The sequence below is a fragment of the Mytilus californianus genome, unplaced genomic scaffold, assembly GCF_021869535.1.
Source record: "Mytilus californianus isolate M0D057914Y unplaced genomic scaffold, xbMytCali1.0.p SCAF_3, whole genome shotgun sequence".
Classification (NCBI taxonomy): Eukaryota; Metazoa; Mollusca; class Bivalvia; order Mytilida; family Mytilidae; genus Mytilus; species Mytilus californianus.
The window spans coordinates 34768562-34782100 of NW_026262679.1; the positions used below are offsets into that span (position 1 = coordinate 34768562).

Here is a 13539-nt window from a genome sequence, read left to right on the forward strand (position 1 = left end):
CGCTGTTTGTAACCGGATTTGTTTTTTTCTCTCTCAATCGATTTATGAATTTCGAATAGCGGTATACTACTGTTGCCTTTATTTGCGACCAATATAGTTTCAATACGACATACAAACATTATCCAAAATAGCTTTTATTTGCTATTTCTTTATCCTGTCCGTTCCAAAAATAATCAGCCATCTTTTTTGTTCATAAGCCATAAGCCAAAAGTTAGGCAAAACCTACAAATTTTAAAAATCAATTATAATAAAGGCATGACAAGTTGAGACAAATAGTTTAAACGTCAATTTTTTAGCCGATTGTTTTGGCCGACTTTTTGACGTCACGGACGACTGTAGCGCCACCTAATTAATCCCCCCTGCTATTGTTGCTGATAGAGCTTGACGACAACGGACGTTTCCAAGGACTTGCTTTCCAACTGAAAAACACCCAAAAAAAACAAAAAAACAAAAAAAGAAACGAGAATGTACATGACGTCATAAACCTACGTCATTGACGTTGCCTTGGAAAAATTGAAACAAAAACTATCTGTAGATACACGTTAGCTGTTCCAAATGTTATATTTACCTTTCATAATTTTTCCCGCGGTGAATATAATGTTTCATAATATATGATTCCCTCTGTTTTAGCCAATGAGAAATGAGAATTTTTATAGTCATATAATAAGTATAGATATTTCAAAATAACTAAAAATTTTCAAATACAAATAGAAAACTTTGTGAAAAAAATATGTTTTGAGAAAGTATTTTCAGTATCGGAAAGTTATTTTAGTTACTCCTTTTGGAGTGCGTACGATTCCCTGAGTTTTTGTTTGTTTCCTTGATATGTCTTAATCGATTTATAAGATTTTAACAGCGGCAAACCATTGTTGCCTTAATTCATATATTCGGTTACATTTAAATTGTTTATTATTTTGGTATTTATCTTATATTTTATCTTTTTTTTAAGCTTACTTTTAAATACAATAGAAAATGTGATATTTGATAACTGATGTGTATCTTATATTCAAACGTTAAACATATTATATGTTAATACAAGTGAAAGATACGATGCTTACATAGCTACACAGATCATACGCAGCCGGTCTCGCTCCTTTTGGATTGTATGTGATTCCCTCAATTTATATTTGTTACCTTGATTGGTCGCTTTTAAATCGATTTACGGTAAACTACTGTCGCCTCTTAGTATATACGGGTTGATATATTGTTTATAAACAATATATTATGATACCAATTCTAATATTTACCAATATAACTATTATACTAAATACTTGGTTAGGGTAATTACAAATAGTCTTAATAAAGGGAGAAACATAGTTCTATGCTTTTAATGCATATTCTTCGACATCGGCTATGAAAGGAATCGAGTATGACATTGCACAATTGATAAAACTCGTGACAGTAATGATGAATTTGAACTCGAAGCATTAAACGCTTTATTGCTAGAGAATTCAACCTATACAATAATTTCAGTTTTGTTTATGTTTTAGTTGTTAGTATTATTTAAAATTGAATAACATAATTCTTACGTTTAAATTAAATGTCTACTTCATGCCAAAAATAGTTAATTTTCTTTTAACATTAATTACTTTTGTTGTCACCTTTGTAAATATTATATGAAATAATTTATTAGACATTGTATGGTATATTAGGTACAGAATACTGGTAAATCAATTATTGCATTCTGTTTTTGTCTGCAGTAATGTAAGTATCTTACACTATATTAATTGGTGATTCTTTCTTATGATTTTATGATTTTTGTTTTTTGTTAATTTGGTGTTCTTTGAAACATTATTCCATTGATATTATGTGCAACTCGAAAATAAGTTATTAGTTTCCTTGCTTGGCATTTGTTTATCCGTTGGCCAAAACTTTAGCAGAATATAAAATAATTACTAAACTCTTTCCTGAGATCTATGTTGATTTGGATTTCAAATTTGTAGTTCAACTTGGGTATCTGTATATTCTTGTGATATTTAGTGTATCTAAAATGTTCAATACAATTAACTGTAGAAAATATCATGATCAAGGGTAGAAATTTTCGATATCCATCTATTTAGACATAAAGTAATGATGAGCCTAACGGGGACGAAACGCGCGTCCGTCTGGCTTAACAAATCATAAGACTAGTATATTTGATGAGTTTTGACTTCTTTAACCTACAATTATACATTGTACGTAAATTTACGCTTCGATGTAATAATTCATTTGCTCGCCAGTAAACGTAATTGAGATCATTGTTTCATGAACACAAAAAAAAAATACTTTTGCAAGTTTTCACACATCAATTTTGGCATCTTTAAATGTTTTGTTCGATCATACTTAGTTACACTATAGAAGACACGTAACTTTTCAAAGCAACCATATGAAACCTGTAATTATGTGCATTCAAAATTTCTCTGACGATATATGTAAATATTACGGAACACTTGGATAATTGTGTTTTCAATTAGATCAATATTATTTTATTATCCTGCATATGAACATGAAGTAAACCAACGATATATTGATTATTTATATTAGACTGGATAAAACATTTCTGGGAAAGACTACTATATTTCATTTGACTGTACTGTTCTAATATTCTTTAAACTTTTCACATGACCCGTTCTCAGACAGTCTCTAGAACTGTTCGCCTTATGACAGAAGCTGTTCTGTCCTAGAGCAGATTCTAACAGTTCTGCCCTAAACAGTATTTAGTTGTTCTTCCCTGAACCACATTGTGATAGTTCTTTTTTTTTTAGAACAGCTTTGAACAGCTTTTTCTATTTATACAAAATTAAAAGTATTAACTATTTAATCAATTTTTCAAATTTCTTTTTTCTTTTTCTTTTTATTATTTTTTTTCCCTCCAATTTACCCTTAATTATTTCAAACAAAGTATTCTAAGATATTGTTATTACTTTTAATGATTATTAGGTAAAGTTGATCATCTTTTTAAATTGTCAATATTTTTGTTCATAATTTCATGGACTTTTGTTATTAACGTAGACCAACTTAAAATAATAATACTTCACCACGTATCTATTATTACATAGGATTGTGTAATGTCAAAATGTCAATCAGGTAAACTCAGGTATGAATTTAGACAGCAATAGTTATCTCATATATTGACTAAGAAGATACTAATCAAGATCACACACAACAACTGAGGGAATCTTGATTGATGGAGAAGATACTAATCAAGATCACACACACAACAACTGAGGGAATCTCGATTGACGGAGAAGATACTAATCAAGATCACACACAACTGAGGGAATCTCGATTACCTCCAAAAGGAATGAGGCCTGATTTGTCGAAAGTGTAAGCGTTTCCTGCTTAACACGCATTACCCACCATGTGAATCCACATTCAGTCAAAATGTCATAATCGGGAATTAGACTCAATGTGTTCCAATTGTCGTAACAACAATTCCGTCCATCTTACTCGAATTTGACCTGTCGTATAAGACTTATCATCAGGTTTGAACTTACATGAGCAACAAGACGGATGCAATATTTGGCGCAGAATCTACTTATCCTTCAGAGTCACTGGAGATCGACCTCTAGTTTAGGCCGGGTTCGTGTTGCATATTCTTTAGTTTTTTTATGTTGTGTTTTGTCTTTTGATCGTTTTTCTTTTATTGCCATTGCATTGTTAGATTGTTTTCGACTTATGATTTTGAATATCCCTTTGGTATCTTTCTCCTCTCTTTCTCACTCGGTAAAATTACAAATCAGACGATTATTCTGGTACCTAAAGTTCTAAGACCGAGTAATCATGTCGCAAGTGAATTTTGACATAAATATATTGTATCGGTCAACATATCCGTGATTGTGACTTAAATAATGTCGGTTTCATTCGTTCGTCCTCCTAACTCTGTTTGAACAGTTCTTGCTTAAGGAGCACACTCCTGTTAATATCTTAATACATTTTAATGACCTCCAACAATGAAATTGTATCTTCTTTTCACATTTTTGTAGAAAAATTCTGTTTGATAAGACGCTGTACTAAACCTTTCCGAATTGAGCATGGGGAATGGTAGTGTAAAGCCTATGAAATGAAAAGTAAACTTTGACATAACTGTCAAATTGTAAAGATTCTGAGATTTTTGAATAAATCTTTATAATTTTTTGAAACCCCATCTGACTGACACTGCTAGTTGAAAACACCTCATCTCAATGTTTCTAGAAGCCATCGAAAGAATAGTAGTAAAAACTTCAGAAAAATGCTAAGTATAACAAACGTACTAGCTAGGTTTCTAACTTGTAAAGGGCAGATGGATATATGCCAGGGCTACACTTTTTGTGATCTAAATTCTCTCCCCTTTTAATCTCGTTCTGTAAATTAATTAAAGAAACATGCAATAACATAAAATATAAATTAGTACAGAAAAAACATTAATCCTAAAATAACGGTATAATAAAAAAATTTGTACAGCAAAAAAATATTATACCGTATGACAGAATGCACGGAGACGATGCAATAAAGTCGACCTAATCCATTGTGATCTATCAAGCTCTTTGATATACTATGACATGCATATGTAACAAAACGCATGTTCAGATTAAAGATTGATTGATTGGTGTTTAACGCCACATTCTACACTTTTGTGATATTTCGTGATGGTCAGTTTTAATTGGTGGGGGAAACAGGAGTACCCGGAGAGAACCTCCGACCTTCGGTAGGAAAACTGACAATCCTGCTCAATTAAGACTGGAGTCGAGTGCACCTGCCACGTGCGGGATTCGAACTCACAATCTCAGTGCTGAAAGGCTAGTGATGCTGTAGTTCGACTACTTAGACAACTCGACCACCGAGTCCCTTAAGATTAAAGTGCGATGTGTTAATCAGCAGAACAATTATGTTCTTATACAAAAAGTTGAAATTGGGTTGGTCCAGTAGTTAGTACTTTGAATTTAAATGTGTTCAAATTTGAAACAAATATGTATATTAAAAAGTTAATTAATTTCATCAAGGAAATATGTACAATTTAATTTAATTGGTTTGATGTAATTACTTCAAGTAGATTAGTGCCCATACGTGTGAAGTGTTCAAACTTGTGTTTTATATATAACCAAGATTCACTGTAATCTAATAATTATAAAAAAGAAAAAAATATAAAACTAACACGTACACGTATAGATAAATTTATATAATTGCAAAAAATATGCAATTGATGTCATATTGTTTGGTACTGTTATGAAGGGTTATCTTAGTGCAAGTAAATTAAAATTGATTAAGTAATTATTAACAATTATTTAAGATTACAACATTTTTTAGTAAGAAAACTGGCACCACCTTAATGTCAATTCCTTAAGATAAGTATTAATTACGTCATTTTATAATAATATACGTTCGTGCATAGTGATAGGTCATGTTATTATTAACAATATTTTATTTCACCAGGAGTTGACAAATGACAATCATAGGGATTTAAATGCAAAAAAAATATTGTAATCCTCCTCCACGAACAAGATGACAATGTTAAAAATCAGTATAAAGAAACATTCTAAAATACAATTTATATGCTTGTCAGTTTTTTTGTCAATTCATCTCTGAGGTCAGCGCAAGCAGATGACGAGATAAACACCGTCCGAATGTTGCTCATAGCTGTTAACATATATGAATTGTGCCTGGATATGGCTCTTTTAACTTAACAAAATATAAATTAATATCAAGAAGCATAATAATAAACAAAAATCTCCTTATTTCACATTTAATTTTCGTACAACTTCAAAAACATTTTCATTTCTCTCATCATTGAAGAGTGTACTACCCGACCGATGATTATTATAACTTGTTGCTGTTCTTAACGTGTTCAAATTTACAAGTGTTATAATAAACAATATTGTTCTGAAAAAAAGTCGTCATTTCAACCTCTGAAGCTTAAACTCAATCTGAAATGAAACCCTTTGTCTTTTCTACAACCAGTATTATAATGTTATGAAAGAATATCACGATTCAATGGTGAAAACATAGTGAACTTTTAATTGATTAGAAAGAGAGGCGAAAGGTACCAAAGGGACATTCAAACTCATAAGTCGAAAATAAACTGACACTCCATGGCTAAAAACGAAAAAGACAAACAGACAAACAATAGTACACAAAACACAACATAGAAAACTAAAGACTTAGCAACACGAACACCACCAAACACTAGGGGTGATCTCAGGTGCTCTGGAAAGGTATAAGCAGATCTTGCTCCACATGTGGCACCAGTCGTGTTGCTGATGTTAGTACAAACCCGGTATTAAGTCTAAATCGGTAGGTCAAATTCGGGAAAAGGGGACGGGATTGTAGTTACGACACTAGGAACATATCCGCTATCATCTGTGAAACGGATATTCCGTAACGGTCAACCAAATCGTGATGGCGTCCGTAAAATTTACGAAGGGATGATTTCAACTTCACTACTTGGAACTCTTGGTTTAATAGCTTCCTTGTGAGCAGCAACCCTCTATCAAGGAAATCATGATAAGAAATACAAGCCTTTGAGTATCGTACCAACTGGGAGATGTATACTCCGTATGCAGGCGCTGTTGGAATGTTGCTACATAAAAATGGAAAGTTCACAATTGGGAAGCTGAAATTATCTCTTTTGTCATAAAGTTTTGTTTTCAACCGACCCTCATTGTCAATATATCTTACATCTTGTGCTATGCTGTTCCTTACAAGATAACATATCTAAAGGATTAGAAGGACATTTTGATAAAAAAAGTTATATAACTTATAATTTGTACACTATTAGCTTTTCTAATGAAATGGTTATAAACTAAAAGGTTGTTGAGGCACGAGTCTGCACAAACAATCATGAGCTTGTAAGCTAACCTTTTCGTGGAATTTAACAAGGTTTCATAGTCACTATTATAATAATGTTTGGTTTCAAACAAAGCTTGATGGCACCCGTAAAATACGAGCCGCCGAAGTTTGAATATTTTGGTTTGGCCTCCCAATATTTATTGTTCCTTACAGTATCTGTTTATTCCAGAGTAGGTCTGATAATACATGAACAAATTGTTTGTATCAGTTTTGGGAAAAATTCAATTTAATGACTCTCATAAGATTCAAGCATGTTGTGGTTTTATCAATGATGCAATTCAGATGACTTTCCCAATAACCGTTCTATTCAGCCGTTGGTTATGGCGTTTTACGGTTTTCCTGGATATAGTCATGATTTCAATTTTCCTTTATTTTTAGATTAAAGAGCCTATGTGTTGGCCATTGGTGTTTTTTTTTTTCTTTCTGTATACAAACTTATCAAAGATACCAGGCGTATAATTTGGTACACAAGACGCGCGATTCGTCTACATAAGACTCACCAGTGACGCTCGAATTAAAACAGTTCATTATTCCAACTGTAGCATACTCATACAAAAAACTATGAACTATGAAGCAGCAAAACGTCTATTTGAGCAAAATATGTCAAATATTTCTATTAGATATAAGGTAAATACAAATGATGGATTTGACCCGATGCTGTATGTATTCAATATACCATGATACTATGTTTAATGCAAGATGATAGTTTACAACCATTTATAGGAGAGGGTCGGGGTCTTCGTGAATTTACAATAATTTAATTTTGGATTTAACACTTCTTCTGATTGGCTGAAAGTTTTTGTCTATTAGCTCATAGACATAGTTTTGTCATGTGACCATTACGTTAGCAACGTTTTTTTCATGATTTACTCCTAAAAAATGGAATTTAGAATTAAGTTATAAGGAATGACTGTAATATTTGTTGTCTATTCGAAATAACCTAAAAGATGTGGTGCACACTTTAAAATAACCTTCTACCCGGTTTATTCAGTATGCACCACATTTTTTATGTTATTTCCTCATAGACAGAAAAAAATATTACAGTCATTCCTTAAATATAAATCATGATAAATGCAGTACTTATAATAGCATTCAATTTCATGGTATAAATCATTTATAAAAACGAATTCTGTCCTTCAATTACAACTACCGATTCAATCACTATTAGCTATTTTAACTATTCTACGAGAAAAGTACGTATTCTATTTGTTTCTAGGTGTATCAGTACTTGTTGTCAAACACAGTCAAACGCTTTATTTATATTTAGAAAAAAATGTGTAGACTTAGAGCTTCCAAAATGTCGTCGGTAATATTAATAAGTTGATAAATAATACTATATAAAAATAAGGCGATCATATCAGCTCTTAAATCTCGACTGCAGTGAAGTTATTATCTTCTAGCGAGATAGTAAAATTAAAAAAAAATATTTGAAAATACATTTTTCCATTGTTTTATCAATGAGATAACAGAAAGAAAGTCTTTATTGAATAACATTTTCTGCGATCCTGTTTTGAAAACTGGGGTATTATTTGTTATTCCCCAGTAGAATGGAAAAAAATAACGCTATATATTTGAATGCGTACGAAGCGTTTTTCTCTACTTGTTGTAAACAGGACGACACATTTGATTTAAGGAGTTTGATGTTATTTCAACTTGAAACTTGGTACACATGTTCTGAATTAAGTGAACTGTTTAATGTTTATGCCAAGTTGGGATTTCGGTCTAGATTTCAGGGTTCGCTGTACATGATAATGTTACAGTCTAGGCACGGCATAGTGTTCTATGTTATATGATTATTGTTTACAATCACTTCAACCCATTCCATCGTAGTTCAGGCTGGTCACAGATAAGAAAATTGTATCTTCTGCCTTTTAAGTATATCTATATCTAACTTTCAATTGCAAACTCTTCATCATAACCCACCATTTCCTTCAGAAAATGCCTCGGTACGAAGTGAGGAACATGACGGTTGTTTTCCTATCGTTCCGTTGATTGATATAGTCGAGCGTTTGATTTTGTCAGGTTTTTTTACCTTGGAGTTCAGTATTTTTGTTAATATTTTTTTCATCGCCACTTCTACTGAATGGCTGTTTTAACACGTATGCTGGTCTGTTTTTTTCTTAAATCTAATTGAAAGGTCATTTTGATAGTACAGAATAAAGTTACCAATTTGGTGTTTGAAGATCTTAAATCGATGAAAAGTCAAAAGATAAAAAGACGACTAAAAACCCAACAATAGTCAAAGAAAAATTCCACCAAAAATCAACGATTGAGGACGCGGATACCCACTAATATCGGGGTAGGGTGACTCCAGTGCATATGGAGACCAGTACTCCCCGTTCAACATGTCGATTAATCATAGATTGATTTGGTATCGGCAGAGTTATGTTTCGGGAATCTATTTTTAAAGAATGAACAATACTTATGGTAATCTAATGCGGATTTCCTTTTTCATTTCAACAACATCCGTAATACTCTTACCATTGAATAACGAGATGCGTGGGTCATAAGAGATACTTCTGTATACAGGGGGCACTGAGAGGTGTTTATTTTATAACAAACATCCGTACTATAAGAGTAACCTTACGCCTTTCATATGCTTATTATGTTTAAAGTAACAAATAATTTTTTATCACGAAGTTGTTGAATACCGTTTCCTTTTCCTCATTTAAAATTCGTCTTAAAATTGACACATCCTTTCGGTCTCAAATTTGAAACTCTTTTTTGGTTTAAATAATCACCTCCGATCTGCAGTTCCTATCCCACTTTTATGTCTATAAATAGAAAGGAAAGTATACCATTACTACTCCACCTTCTTTAATGAATAAGTATAAAACAGTAACTATAAATGCACACACTTTTATAAATACTTTAATGTTTTAAATTATACCGCCTCAGATGACAAATATACAATCAAGTAAATGTAAAGGTCAGATAATCACACCCAAAGGTGTTTTTACTTTTAACTTACTGTATGATTAACGACCGTCTTTATATTCTTCATTTCGCACTGAATATATTTTGATTTTATTAAGGCATACGGATAAATAAGTGTACATGTATATTATACGTCTGCGTCTGCTAAAGTCTTTTACAAGATTTGCAATATAGATAACTAGATATCCAGTTCAAACCTAAACAGCCATTTTTTCAGAAGTATATAAATTATTTTTCTAAGTTCGTCGCTTATGTATTGTAATAATAGGACGTTAGTAGTTGGCAACATACGCTGTATTGATAAATTGCTACATTTATGGCATGTTCGTTCAATACAAGACTTCCTCATTTTATTTGGCAATGCATGTATGATGTTTTCAGTATATACTCTTTTCGCATCGGCTTGGCATGACTTTCTTTATCTTCTATATAATGACTTCTTTGTTTTTAATGGTTGTCATTTATACTAGGTTTTCTTATTTTCTTAGATACAATTTCGGCGAATTTACTCCCTTCATCGTTGAGTCCCTGGTAATTTAATGGTCTTTTTCTCTTTTGGTGTATATTTCCCCCAGTAAAAATTGTTGTTGCAAATGATCGACTTTACTCGAGACCACTTTCCCGCTATCTGCAATTAATCGCTTCCATTGTATATCACATGGATGTTGAATACTGTTTTAAATACATATCTTCGTTTTTCTTATTTGATTTAAACTTAAAAGTTGAATTATTATGTAGATGTCCAAATATCTTTTTCCGAGAGAATTGGGCATCATTGTGTATGTTTACGCGTCAATATTATTAATATTTGTAAAAAATAATTGAATTTGCTCGTATCAAAATCTATTTTTGTCAATAGACTTATAAAGCATATATAACCTTTCATGAATGAAAACTATTAGTCCTGACATTTGTACGAGCTTTAATCAATGAACTCTCCTAGACATATACAAACATGAACTTTTTCCAAAAGGTGAGTTTCATTCATTTTACCAGCCCTGCTGAGATCAATGCCGCTACCTTCATTGACGGTCATGCTGACTGAAACTAAATAAGTTATCTTGATCTAAGGGTGCTTACATTTTTACTTGAATGTGTTTATACTTAACATAGAGGTGACATGTATTCGGATTAATCAAACCACAATCTTATTGATTTTATCATTAAACGGTTGGTAGGTGCAAAATACTTCATAAATATCAAGATTTCATTGTTTTTGACTTCGTACAAAAATGTCAAAATATTGGTGACATGCTCAGTAACAGAAAAACCAGTCAGTTTACTTCTATGAATAAAGTTTGTTCCAAATACTTTTAAAATATTTTAAAAAAGAATTGGAAAGAATTGCATCATCCACAAATTACAGTCTTAAGTCTAAGGCAGATTTTTAGAATGTATGATAAATAAACTAATTATAAATACCAGGATTAAAATGTCATACGCCAGACGCACGTTTCGTCTACTGGCAAAATTTCATCAGTGATGCTCATTTCAAAAGATATCAGACATAGTTTGGTTTTTCATTAAACTCACACTAAGCTGACATGAAACACGTTGACCATTTAAGTTCTACGAGATGTTTCATCCGTCACAGTATTATCCCCAATAGACATAAAATAATGATGTTTGTCTTATGCCGTTTTCTGGATTTGCCATGGGATTGTCAGCTCTTTTTCAATTTATGAATTTGAATGCCTATTTGGCATCTTTCGCCTCTCTTTTACTCAAGTATCCTGGTATTTTTTATGAGTAATCTTTTGGTTGTTGCTTTTTTATTTATTTTTTTTTCATTGTTTTCTTAATTATCAATTTTGTTCTTATTTTCCATTGACAACCTCGGTACCATTGTTTTATACTTAAATATGTAGTTAACGCTTGGTACTTTGACCAGGCTCAAATAGACTTATGAAAGTTAACTTTTATGAATATTTGTTGGAATAGTAATTTAGACACTCAGCCTAATCTAGTGTTCAAGCGCCCCCTGTGTGCGTTTTTGTGAATGTGTATGTGTGGATAAACTTGTTAACGTTTTGAATATTCCTGTTATATTAAGTGATATGTGTGTACCGTTTACTGCTTATAAAATGTTGAATTATTTGAAGCACTAAGGTTTTTAACCGCCAGGAATAGATTGCTTTAGCTGTAATTGGCACAACTTTTCGGAATTTTTGTTTTGTATGCTCTTCAACTTCGTGTTGGTTTTGCTTTCCAACTGTTTTGATCAAGTCACTGATGAGTCTTTTATGTGAACGAAACGCGCGTCTGGCGTAGCAAATTTTAAGCCTAGTATATCTGATGATTTTTTACCAGTTAACCGGCCATATCAAAAACTTAAAAATGAAATAATTTTGTCTGTTACAAATCAAAATAAAACTTTCGTTTTCATTACCCCTTTGACAAATTAAAAACAAATCGATCTGCATGTACATACGAATGCAATAAACTGACAGTATAAAATAAGTTACTGCAGTATGATTGCCATTAAGACAACTATCCGCCAAAGTCCTAATGATGTGGATTTAAGAAACCAAACGATGGATTTATAGTGTAATATTTACCAACATTTTCATTAACTGATGTTCAAAAAATTGTATTAATAGACTGTTTTCAGAAAAGTTTCTAGTTGGATTTATGATAAGGTTTGTTTTGATGTTAATTGTTAATGTCATTTATCAATCTTATGAGGTAATGTTTTTTTGTTGTTGTTCTGTTGGAGTTTTGTTTGTTCTGATTTTCCCAAAAGTTTTTAATGAGACAAAACATAAAAAGTATGACAAAAATAACTAAAAATATTGGACAATACAACAGACAACCCTAGCCACCAACAACCGGCTCCTCTAACCAAACATACGTAAAAGCAAGGACAAAACACAACGGAAAAATGGTACAAGGAATCTTCTATACAAAAGTTATCTTTGCCTCCTTTTCCGGTAAATGATTACTTGCGCCAATGTTGTTTTGGTGTTGATCGTTGTAGGTCGTGTTTTGGTGTTTGTTTGTTTGTTTGTTTTATGTGTTTTGTTGTTCTATTTCGTGTTTTTTTGGGGGATAATTTTTGTTGTTAACTTAATATGTTATATTGGTTTTCAACTGTGTTTTGTTGTTTATTATGATACCTTTGGAGGAGAAAGCTAGCCGTATGCATTTAGGTCAGTCCTGAATTTATTATTGGAGAAATGCGAAAGCTTTATTCTGACCATTTCATGCCCTAATTGACATATGTTTTTCGTTTAGGAAAAGGTTAATTGGACCACCTATTGTGCTTGCATTTTATGACTAATTCCTGTCCGTATCAACTTCTGTTGTATTTCATTTATACAGTTATCTGCTATTGACTTAAGTCGCTTTATCAGGTTGTCATGTAGTACGTATCATAGTCACAGTACCCATTATCAAACTGAGAATGGTATACACTGATACAGTCATTAGTAATCCAATATATCTTTCCTAAATTCTGCCAAAAAAGTTAAAAGGTGCATCGCTTATGCAAATATAACCAAAGAACGATAAAGACATCAAATGTATAAATGACAGTTGTGAAATAGATGGGAAGAAAATTTAATTTAGTAGAAATAATGTGATGTTGAAGTACGCATTGAGGCATAACCCTACCAACCAGGTGTTATGAAGTAAATTTAATGGTATATAATACGCTCTAACAATATATTCTGACAAAAGCATGGGTACTATACAAGGAGATAATTGATATTTGATTTTGTGGAAGGTAAGCAATAGATTATATCGACTGATAGTATTCTGTAAGCAATTATAATAGACCACAGACGTTGTTAAAAAAAG

At 32.0% G+C, this 13539-nt stretch overlaps 1 protein-coding gene across 2 annotated transcripts in view; it reads left to right on the forward strand.

Annotated features, from left to right (window-relative positions):
• The first annotated feature begins 1646 nt into the window (after positions 1-1646).
• The window catches only part of LOC127734434 (cubilin-like), a 28947-nt gene continuing 17054 nt past the window's right edge, over positions 1647-13539 (forward strand). Inside the window, exon 1 of one of the 2 annotated variants that reach the window (XM_052244285.1) lies at positions 1647-1704. The gene's annotated coding sequence lies outside the window, so the exon portion shown is untranslated. Of the gene's footprint in view, positions 1705-13373; positions 13466-13539 lie in introns of those variants that run through there. The other variant, XM_052244283.1, reaches the window with a different exon arrangement.